At 41.4% G+C, this 12500-nt stretch overlaps 2 long non-coding RNA genes across 4 annotated transcripts in view; one reads left to right on the forward strand and one right to left on the reverse strand.

Moving 5' to 3' along the window:
- Window positions 1–12500, reverse strand: part of LOC123515573 — a 424563-nt gene that overhangs the window by 239369 nt on the left and 172694 nt on the right. The gene's annotated exons all lie outside the window — the stretch shown is intronic.
- The window catches only part of LOC123515572, a 106763-nt gene that overhangs the window by 68536 nt on the left and 25727 nt on the right, over window positions 1–12500 (forward strand). The gene's annotated exons all lie outside the window — the stretch shown is intronic.

Genomic DNA, 12500 nt, shown 5'->3' on the forward strand with positions numbered 1-12500 from the left:
TTCGCGTAAGATGAAGTGGCTTACTCATATAGACATTTAATAGAACACTCATTGTAAAATTATATCAATCGCAATATCAATTTAAGACAAAATCTTATAAATTCTTAATATTAGCAAGCAAATTATTAATCAAACGAAAATTTGAATTGAAAATAAGGAAAAAATAAATGCATAATCTAAAACAAATACTGCGATTCCTAAATTGAAATACCACAAAACATGTCAAATAAAGATGTGAAACACAAATCAGCTAAGAATAAAACAATTATAACATTCTTAAAATTATATTCATAATCAAAAACGAAAACCAAGATCAAAAGGTGCACGATAACCTAACAGAAAGAACAATACCTGTGATTTTCTCAAGGAACATTTCAGGAACATATTACCCCTATTTGATTAGTAATATTTGAAGACTGTAATATCAAGTTATTTTAGACTAGTGAAGCTGATCATGAGCGGCATTTAGTTCGGGATCAATTTTCATCGGTGAATGTTCATAGAAGCAATTTTCTTGGGTGAAATTTATATAAGAGCAGTGAAGCCAAAGGAGATAAGGGAAAGTCATCGAGTGGAGAGGCTGAGGAGGAGAGCGAGGTCATCATACTAAATCTTGTGCAGCGATGTCTCTCTAATGTGCCAAGTGTCAAGTGTAGTGCCAACTGAAGGAATTAATACTGGTACTCCTTATCTCTCTAATGCCGGAGAGGGAAGCGCTCCAGCAAGACCTTTAGACTGGCTATGGTGTTCGGGAGGTGGTAATGGCGGTGGTGGGAGTCCTGGTAATATGAGAAGTTCCTTGAAATTCCCGTCAAGCAAATTCACCTTAAGAACATTCTATCCCACGAAATTTACCCTGAAAAATTACTCCATAGATAAGAAAGAAATTGGGGTGGTGGTGGTGGTGGTGATGCTGGTGGCGGTGATATGGTTTCTCCAAGTTTTCCCTAACCGAATTCCTCCCCATCCTACAAGATTTCCTTAAGAATAATCGCATGTTTAAAAATAAGCTACAGTTGTCTATAGTTACGTTAGATCGTGGTCTTTTTCATAAAGGCAATTTTTATAGTAAGGTTATCGAAAGGGAATCTTCGTAGGGTACTTTTGAGTGATTTTGGCGGTGAAGGTGGTTGCAAGGTCCATGTTCTAAGGTACACTTTCTATCCTTTAGAAAGCATAAAAGCTACTAATTCATTTGCACTCTAGCATCTCTATAGTCACACGTCAGTTATTTCATATGCAATATATTTTCAATTTACCTGCTTATCTTATAATCTGCCATATTCCAACAATCTCAAGCTATACTTATTCATTTGCAATTTATTCATCATCCACTTACAATTACTTCTTTTCACTTAATTTTCTTTCTCTCTTATTTGTTGAACTTATCATCAGTCAAGTTTAAAGTAACAAACTATATCGATATATCAGCAATTTACTTATCACTCACATTTAATTTTATCGTTTACTTGCATCACTAAGAAAAGCAACACTTCTCATAAAAGTCTGTTGTAAGAAGTCAAGGTTGAAATTTTTATGAATGCGATATAAGGAAACAGAATGACGTGAGAATGCGATCCAAGGACGCAAACTGACGTGTGTATCCACCTCGATAAGGAGCAATACGCCAAAGACGATGGGCGGAGGAGGGTGAGTGGTGGGGGCGGCATGTTGGGTGGAGGAGGCACGCGTCGCCCACCAGACCCCACACGCCCTGGCACGCCGCTCACACGACGCTGACGAGAAGTACAAATATTTAATGACTTCAATAATTACCACTGCCGTCACACCATTTTTTCATCAACCGTGAATGACAAACCGCGAACCAAAAAAAGGGGGAAATATTAAGTTGGATGTCAAAAATACCAATAATATTTTATCAGACGCGTTAATGATCAAAATATTGTTCTGCATTAAATGTGGACCATCGGGTCTGGCTCAAGTGGGATGGAGTTTTATCATGTCCCGCTATGATGACGCGGACAGAATTTGTTTATAATATTTGTGAACATTAGAAAATATTGTGCAATGTTCCTTAAATTCAATTAGATAATTTGAACTTAAAAAACACATATAAATTGCTCACAAGTATTGCACCTACGAGTACGAGCGTGGTGCATATCATCTAAAATTATACATACATATATATAAAAAAAAAAACACTATATCTACAACCATGAATATATATACACTAACGCAAACATGTTACCGATTTTTCCTCTACTGTTCCTCACTCTTTCGCTCTTTTACAACATTAACGGTGGAAAGAAATGAGATACAAGGATGAAGCAGAACGTATCGAGCAGCAAGACAGCCGGGGCAGGAGGGAGCAGCAGGGCGCCTGGACACCCGCACACGACGCGCTGATGGAAACGATGATGATGAATTGATGGGGTTGTCGGACACTGATAATTTCGCCTCGCAGCCAAATTTCCAGTCCATCCCGAAAGGCAGGAAATATAAATAACCCGATGGGAGGAAACACGGCGGGGTTCGGGAGGATGATGAAGAAACCCACCTGCCTACAAAGCATCCCTGGCCACTGCTAATACGGTTCAGTCAATTTTCATTACAGGTGAGTCTCCATTATTCTTTTCCTCGCCATCATGGAGGAGGCACAGGTGTCAGGTGCGGTGGTGGTGGTGGTGGTGGTGGTGTTATGGTGGTGGAGGTGGTAGTGGTGTGGTGCTTTTAGTTTTTCTTTGCTTGTTGTTCTTCTTGATGATGAGGTTATTACTTTTGGTGGTGATTATGATCGTGGAGGTGGTGTGTAGTGGTGTCGTGTCGTAGTGCAGTGGTGGTAGAGGTGGTGATGATGATGCTGGTTGTGGTGGTGGAGCAGTGTGACGTGACGTGGTGATGACAATAATGGATGCTTCTAGTTTTACGTTACTTCCACTGTGTGTTGATGTTAATATTACTATTTTTGGTGGTGGTGGTGGAGGAGGAGGCGGCAGTAGTAGTAGAAGAGATGGTGGAAATGATGGTGGTAGTGGCATAGTGTAGTGATGACTGTAATGGATGCCTTCAGTCTTGCTTTGTTTTTGCTGCGTGTTGATATTATTGTTGCTTTTGGTGGTGGTGGTGCTGGTGGTGGTAGTGTTGGTGGTGGACACGATGGTTGTGGTAATGGAGAAGGAAGAAAAGGACGCAGAGCCGGGCGTGGAGGAGGTGGTGGCGGCGCCTCTGAGGGAGAGGAAACACGGTCCCAGCCATGTCCATGTCCTCCCTAAACAAAACCATACTTGAAAATTCGTGTTGGTGTAACCCTCACCAGGGCGCCCCTCGAGGCACGTGAGGCGACGAGCGAGGTGTGTACCTGTGCAGGGGGTGGGAGGCTGCAGGTGGACTGCCATAAAGTAGGTCGACCTCATGTTTCGCCGCATCCAGCTGTTAATATCCACTCTACTTCCATCATGTAAATTTACGAGTATCATTTAATTCACGCTTGGCTGTCCCGCGAGTAATCACTAATCACAATCAGCAGGTGGCCGTTAGTGAGTGCATGATTATCACCTGCAACCTCAGCACAACCACCATCACGGCAATAACATCCCCCAATTATCATAGCCCTGTCGTTACCGGAAATATTATTCATACAGCCCTCATTACCGGAGTCCCCCCTCACCCTTCCACTCTCCAGTGGCGCCCCAGCCTGCTCACCTGCAGCCTCCTACCTGTAAACGGCGTGTCACAGGTGTCCACGTGTGCTGTGTTGTGTGGGACCTTGTGAGAATAGCAAAAGAGAGACAACGTTTCTGCAAGTGGCTCGTTATGATGTCTCGATTACAAACACACGGCGATGTTCAGATATGCTGGGTGTAAAGAATGACTGACAACTGCGTCACTCCGGTATCATAAGGTGGAATTATCAATAGCATAGTTTATAGATTTCAATGGAAAATTAGTGAATAGATATTGGTATACTCTCTTATTTTCAAGGAGTTAATCTCAAGCATTCGCACAATCAAACGTTGTAAGTGAGAAATTAATAGTATCTTCCTGAAAATTGAGGAATTCCTTGATGGTTGGAAAACATTTCTGTAAAGAATTCTACAATGTTGTGCACCACTGGGATACACACACACACACACACACACACACACACACACACACACACACACACACACACACACACACACACACACACCATTTACAGATTGCCACAAGTACAATTGGTGGCTTCTTCCACTTTTCTCTATTTTCTTATGCTCTTAAGTTCAGTCTTTCTCTACTATATTACATTGAGTATAAAGGAAGATTCCGTCGTACGCGTCAGCCTGATCAGTCCGTCAAGGGTTTCACCATGTCGTGTCGTCAGCATGAGTACCGAGTACCTCTGAGTCGCCTCCAGCAGCGCGCGACACACTCACCTCGGCCTTCTTCAAAGACCGCCATCCATATTTAATGAAGCTGACAAGGAAAAAACACCGAGTAAAATGTCATTTTTCCTTGTACAGATTCCTGCTGTTTCCAAGATTTTTATCAGTCGTTTTTATATGTTACAAAGTTTAAGAAAAAATATTTTCTAGTTATCTTAAAGGTTTGTGGATTTTGTTTCAATCTTAGGTAAAATGACCACACTTGTTCACTTCACCTCAGCTTTTACCACACCCGCTCACTTTTCACCAACACTTTGTCACAAAACTGAGGCAACGCCGTGAAAATATACGGAAAATAAGGCGATGAATTGTTCAGTATACAAATAAAAGTTTGAGTAATTTTACAAACTATGAATAACACAAAGCACGCAAGGACAAGAGTTATCAAACTGAACAACTGTGAATATACTACTGCTACGTCTTTTCCAAACCAATACAAGTACGCAGAGTAAAAAAAAATATATATATATATATATATATATATATATATATATATATATATATATATATATATATATATATATATATATATATATATATATAAGCTTTCTCGGAAGAACTCAAACCCAACAGGCATCAAGGCTGAGTTTAGTAAGGATGAGAAAATATTTCCTACTCTCGCTTGTCCTTGACGTGCAGAGTCCTGGTGACACTTCAGATGTTCCTGACTCACGGCACTTTACTGATCACTAGGATGATCGTGCTGGCTTTCATTAATTATCACTTTTTGGAAGGTCACTGTGTACATCAATGAAATCTTTAAAGAGTAAATATCACAAGTTATGAAAAGATTTGTTGTGTGTGTGTGTGTGTGTGTGTGTATCACCGTTTGGTCTTACGCTAAAAGTAATACCAAACAACTGGGACGCATTACTATTAAAAAACAAAAACAAAAAATGGAGGCAATTTTTTTTTTTTTTTTTTTTTAGAGCGACAGATTCTTTTCACTTCTGGATGATGGAAGAGAAAAGAGAGAAGGAAAAAAAGGGAGTAAGAGATGAACAGCAGCAATCACGGGGCACCAGCATCCCTGAAGGCGTCCTCCCCGAGCTACATCCCCCACCATCAAACCTTCACCTGCCGCCTCGTCCCCCTCATCAACACCACCTCACCACCACCACCAACACCACCAACACCACCTGCTCTTTGCTCCACCTACCTTTCAGAACATACAGAGCAAAGACACGAAGAAATTCTCTCTCTCTCTCTCTCTCTCTCTCTCTCTCTCTCTCTCTCTCTCTCTCATGCACACACACACACACACACACACACACACGTAAATATACCAACAAATAAGTAAATAAATAAAGGTACATGCTATTGCGTAAATAAATGAATGAACGAATAAAAATAAGAATAAAACAAATAAAAGAATAAAGAAATAAAACCATGTGTGTGTGTGTGTGTGTGTGTGTGTGTGTGTGTGTGTGTGTGTGTGTGTGTGTGTGTGTGTGTGTGTGTGTGTGTGTGTGTGTGTGTGTGTGTGTGAAAATAACACAAAGAGTGATTTATTCAAAGGGAATGTATATACACGCAAAGATAATGTGATGATTTCACGACAGGTAGCATCATGTGCTTATATTTAGATGGAAAGGAACCTAAGATATATATATTTTTTAGCATATATAACTTTTGTGTCTTTATTTATAAATGATTAATATATCTCATCTACGACTCGCGGTGAGTGCTATGTGGGACTCCAGTAAGTAATGTCACAGTAGCTGTAGACTGTATGATGCAAACACGTACTTCACCTTAGCAAGGACATTCTTTTTCATGCTTATCATCAGTGACATAATATTTGTACCGAAGTTGTTCTTTGTAATGTTTATGTACACGAGGCGATGCAAAGCGTGACCGAGGCTGGTGCTTGGTGCTGCTGTTTACTGGAGCCTGAGCTGACTGCTACAAACGATATCTTTAGTGATATGGAACTGCTTGCACTTATACATGTGTATACCACGGCTGTTTACCTCAGCCTATATGTACATGTGCCTCCGTGTTTGCTTTCTGTTCGTCCTGGCTCGCCGTGAGCAACACAGTGCTACCTCTGCTATGGCCACATTTATGATGCTGCAACCATGAGCAGCAGCGCCAGGCGGCGTGGGGAGGGAGACAGCGGAGGCGGGTAGGGCAGCCCGGGAACGTTCGGACCCCATGCATATGTCAACAGTTCATAGCCTGCATGCAAGCTTTTGCTTCCTGGTGAATACGCCAGTGCATGAGTGTGCGCAATTTTATGTGCGGGAGCGCATGTGCACATATGTGGGGCTTGTTGTGCTTATATGCTTGCGCGGATTAGTACGTGCTTTTACGCGTGCATGTGTGTGTATGGAGGGAAGTGTGTGTGTGTCTGTGTGGAGGGCGGAGGTACCGGTTGGGCCCAGGTGATCTACTAGCGTTAGTCTGCTTTAAGCATTAAATGAGTTTTCATGGCTTGGTTTCATTGGCTGGTCCTGTCCACGTGTCGGGGCGTCGGGGTTGTGGTGCCGTTTCTCATGACTCGCTCTCCTTAGCCTGAAAAATTAACCAACTCGGTGACCAAGGAAAATCACGAGAATAATGTGTGACTAAGCTGTTGCTTTAACCCCGCGGAGTAATGCAAGTGTTCTTCGCGGTGCCACGCGCCGGTGTCCGTCTGTCACGTCAACAAATGCACGCCGTAAGGGTTCAAGTCAAGATCCAGGCCACGCAGATATCAAGAAATATCTGACAGCAAATAATCGTCTTAGCATACACGCCTTTGTAAGAGCAGCTTGGCGGCCACGGCTTGATCGGACTGGCGCCGCTCTGTGATGGCACGCCGGTGATTCCGCGCGGCGATGCTCCGGGCACTGCTTGCCTTCACCTGTGTCATATTCATCTTAATACCTTTGTCGTTTTTTTTTAATTACATGCATGTCCGTGATATATATATATATATATATATATATATATATATATATATATATATATATATATATATATATATATATATATATATATATATATGTAATTGATAATATTTTGATGAGCCTTATCATGTGGGCAGTGTAATCCGTGAAGGCAGGAGCCGCGCCTCCCTTATTATGGTGGCGTCACCAGAGAATGAGGAAAGGCTCGTGTTCAGGGGGCGGAGCACGGCCCTACCCTCCCCTCCTCCACCCCAGCACAAGTCACACGCCCACCGCCACATGGCCTCATCGGACAACAGTGACGGCCAGGGCCTCATAATCTCCGTCACTGATTCATGTTTGCGACGCCAAAGAATTATTTAATGAAACCCTACGAAACGACAATGTTTTCTTGACTCCAATATGAAACATCATAAAGAAGTTCTATTATAGAAAAAAAGCAGTCTTTTATGAACACCGGGAATATTAAGAACAGTATTTACTACCGTTGGGTCATTAACGCACCCTCTAAACATCAAGATGCCCCTTTCGTGTCCCAAACCACAATAAAAAGCAGAAAAACCTTCAAAGAATAATAAAAAAAAACGGATATCTTTATGTCGGGCTCAGCCATTCCCCGCGTGCGTGGCGCGATCGACGGCGCCAGGAGTATGCTCAAGGCTAAGGCGGAGCAGGAATGTTACGCGCGGGAAGCACCACGACGCGATATACACAAATTATGCTCTCAAAATGAACATCGTAGGTTTTAAATTATAGCGGCGAGCGGGGAAGGCTGAAAGCTGCAGCAGAGCCCAGCGACGCAATATGCTGAGCGTCCCACACATTACAGACGCGGCTATGGTAATACTAATAACATGCTAAAGTTATGCTCAAGTTAACGTTGCTCTATGATCAATGTTATATTGCGAGAATCTGTATTTACGTATCCCCGGCCGCTACTCGGCGCGGGAAATACCGTAGCATTGCCCTGATGAATTGCTTTGTGTCGGCACCGCCAAGGAAGGACGTCGATGATTGGAAAACAGTCCATTCTCCGCCAACCAATCAAAATTAAGAGAACTTTACTTCCATCCCCGAGCCAACCTATCGAAATTACGAAAGTGGTTGAGCTTCATGACGACTTCAGAAACAGTGGTACTTCCCAAAAGTTGAATAACGTTGAAGATTATATAGCACTGCATGGAACAATCTCCTCGCCAATTACTAACCAAGCTTCAGTTTTCATACAACAATGCCATTCATCTCCAACACACATATCATTTAATTAATCAATTTCCGATGATGTTTGCGAGCTACGTACACAGAGAGACAGAGAGTGAGAGAGAGAATTTTTGTGGTGGAGACGGGAGGGCCTCGACGGAGGGATTCCGAAGTGAAATGGGAGCATGGTTGCATTTACTCCTTTCTCTATTTCTAATTTATTCCTTTCCTGAAAATATATACATACATTACAGCCAGAACAGAGACTCACGCATTCACCTTCATGTATACAAACGGTGCGCAACATACTGACTGCACACACACACACACACACACACATATACACACTTTCATGGAATGGCGGAAACACATACACACACACACACACACACACACACACACACACACACACACACACACACACACACACATACGCAGTGATGAACCGTCAGACACACGTACACACACACACACACACACACACACACACACAGCACTTGAGGCACATCAAAGCCGCAAGCACAAAAAGGCAGACAAACAAAAAGCAGCGAACAGGGCAAAAGTGGAGCAAGCTGCGTTAAGAAGCAACAAGATGACACAGGCTGGCGCTGCTCCATGGCATTCTTCATATTACCGAGGGTTTGATTAATTATACAACACACACTGTTATAAACCCAACCTTATAGGACAGGGGATCATATGCCTGGTCACGTACACACACACACACACACACACACACACACACACACACACACACACACACACACACACACACACACACACACGCACAAACAAACAAAGCGCGCACATACACACGCACACACATACACAAGCGCACGCACGCACACACCCACGCACGCACGCACACAACAGAGTCCATCCCTCTCATGTACAAAATTTTTCTTAGTTAATTCTTGGGTTTCACTGGTGCACCGACATGGAAGCTGTTCGGTAAAGTGCTCCCTTGATTAATTATGTTGCTGCTCGGCTGATGAGCAGGCCACTTTTACCACGAGGAGGACGCCGCCTCCTCGCTCTGCCTTCGTGATTATATATAAATGCAATACACATGCCTGCAGCAACACCACGCCTCCTGTTAGGTGAGGCCGTACTAAACTACCGGCGGCCATTAGAGGCGAAATTATACTGCTGATAGGAAATGTATACAGTGAGTCGAGTTAGTGGAGCTTTGTTAGTAATGCAGCGCTTTGAGATAACTGGCAGGGGGAAAATAAAAGACAAAATACCGGGAAGGCAGAAGGAAACGCTCGTGACGTAGTGACGAGGCGGCGCCACAAGCGTGGATATACAAAACCAAATGGTTCATGGCGACGACCAACCACTGGAGGAGACAGGGAGAGAAACAAAGCTGATTGCACCAAAGTCACTCTAGCCAGTCTTCCTATTCAGATGACAATTACACCACACACCTACAGACACAGGAACCAAAGTGAGGAACCAAACTGCTGCCCTGCTTACCTGTCAGCCAGGTGCATCATGCCACGCAATCGTTACCTCATGGAAAGCACTGTTAACATGAATCTTCTGTGTGTATATATATATATATATATATATATATATATATATATATATATATATTTTTTTTTTTTTCTACGGTAAGGCCTATAGCGCCTGTAGGCACACTCGACAAATGGCAAAGTGTTTTAAGGCTGTACGTGGTGGGATTCGAACCTACGCGTGGACGTCTGCCCGACCCCACGCTCACCACCTTATCCACTATGCCACCGCCTCCCGTAATATATATATATATATATATATATATATATATATATATATATATATATATATATATATATATATATATATATATATATATATATATATATATATATATATATATATATATATATATACAGAGAGAGAGAGAGAGAGAGAGAGAGAGAGAGAGAGAGAGAGAGAGAGAGAGAGAGAGAGAGAGAGAGAGAGAGAGAGAGAGAGAGAGAAAATAAATAAATAAATAGGTAGATAGGTAAGTAACTAGATAGATAGATAAGTAGATAGATAGATAGATAAAACAGATAAGTAGACAAATAGATAAGCAGGGAGATAGACAGATAGAAAGATATATAGGTAGATAGATAGATGGGTACATAGATATATAGCCAGATGGATAGATAGGTAAGTAGATAGATAGATAGATAAGTAGATAAATAGATTGATAAACAGATAACTAGAGAGACAGATAAGCAAGCAGATAGATAGATAGAAAGATTGATTGATTGATTGATTGACTACTTCATCAGATAGATAGATAGATAGATAGATAGTACTTAGGTAGATAGACATAGATATAGACAGAGAGACAGATAGATAGATAGATAGATAGATAGATAGATAGATAGAGAGAGAGAGAGAGAGAGAGAGAGAGAGAGAGAGAGAGAGAGAGAGAGAGAGAGAGAGAGAGAGAGAGAGAGAGAGAGAGAGAGAGAGAGAGAAATAGATGGATAGACAGGTAAGCAGACTTATCAAGTGATCCACAGACCAAATGGCACAAAAAAAAAAAAATTACAAACTTAATATTTTTACATAATGAGTCACAATGTCTTCAGAACACACAGATATTTTACAATCCTGCGACCTTGACCAAAATTCTGCAGGAAAGCAGTAACTAATTTAATAAACATTCTAATGGCAACTCAAATTACCTTTCTCGTCACAAATATTACATTATAATAATTAGGGCGGGTGATGGATGCCTGAGGGGGAACCTGTCTCACTCGCTCATGAGAAGCAACACGCAACACTTGTGCAGAACTGACGAAGGCCAAGGACGCTCATGACTTGACTCTCAAATAAACTTCACTCTTCTTACACATAAGCACAAAATCAAGATAGAACATCAGAACAATGAGAGTTGCTAATGTCTGCATTGCCTTGATTCCTTGTATTGGCTTGCCTGGACATAAGGTCGAGAAATAAGAAACAAGTAAGGTAACAGAATTTAAGAACAGTAAAGGGAGGTGTTACTTGTATTGACTTTAAGCTTTTGTTGGCTGGGAAATAAAGTTGAGAGGTAATAGAACAAATAAGAGCTTAAGAACAGAGGAGGATCGTGGAAGGGCAGTATTTGAATTTTCTTACTGTTTTTTTGGTGACTGGAGAATAATACAGAGAAATTTTAAAACAAGTAAATTAAAAGAGCTTAAAAATAGTGAAAGGTCGTGGTAGTTGAACAGCGTTTCTCCTTTTGCTGGTCTGGAAATATTGCAGGGAAATCATAGAACAACTAAGATTTGAAGTAATAGATACATGAATTCTAGTGTGCACTAAAAGACGCTTGACTTATAGATGTACATATAGCAAGGATGTGGAGAAATCAACGTCCTATACATTACAATTACATTTACTACTCAGGATATTGTAACGTGACTAACATCCGTTACGATTTAAAATTTGATTAATTTCCTCAAGAATCTCGTCTTCTCTGCGATTATTCTTCATTTATTCCACCTAACAGAGCTAAAATTATAACTTCATTTCTTTCACAGCTCATCTTTATACACGATTTGCTTTCCTATGCTAATCATTAGTCCTATATGTAACTTTCAATATCTCGCACAATGAAAGACACATAAGACACTCTATACTCACTGACTCCTTTCGATAATGATTGAATCGCTTGGTCAAACACTGTCACCTTAGTCTCCACACAACATACACAGCACCACAGCATTATTTTCCCCATTATGATTAGTAACTGTATGATGAAAAAGTGTTTGAAAATAAAAAATTTTCTTAGACATTGATAAGTGTTTTTCAACATATTTTACTATGAAAGTGGGGTGATTCGTCTCTCTCTCTCTCTCTCTCTCTCTCTCTCTCTCTCTCTCTCTCTCTCTCTCTCTCTCTCTCTCTCAGTCTTCTTTCCGTCTCAATCCTCCCTACACATTCAGATCCACCATCCTTCCTTTACTTCATCTAAAACAAAATTTTAAAGTACCACCAGACTAAAGACGCCAATCCACACACTTAACTTGGTCACAGTGAGTCACCTGCATTGCTT

This window comes from Portunus trituberculatus, chromosome 39 (genome assembly GCF_017591435.1).
Source record: "Portunus trituberculatus isolate SZX2019 chromosome 39, ASM1759143v1, whole genome shotgun sequence".
NCBI lineage: Eukaryota > Metazoa > Arthropoda > Malacostraca > Decapoda > Portunidae > Portunus > Portunus trituberculatus.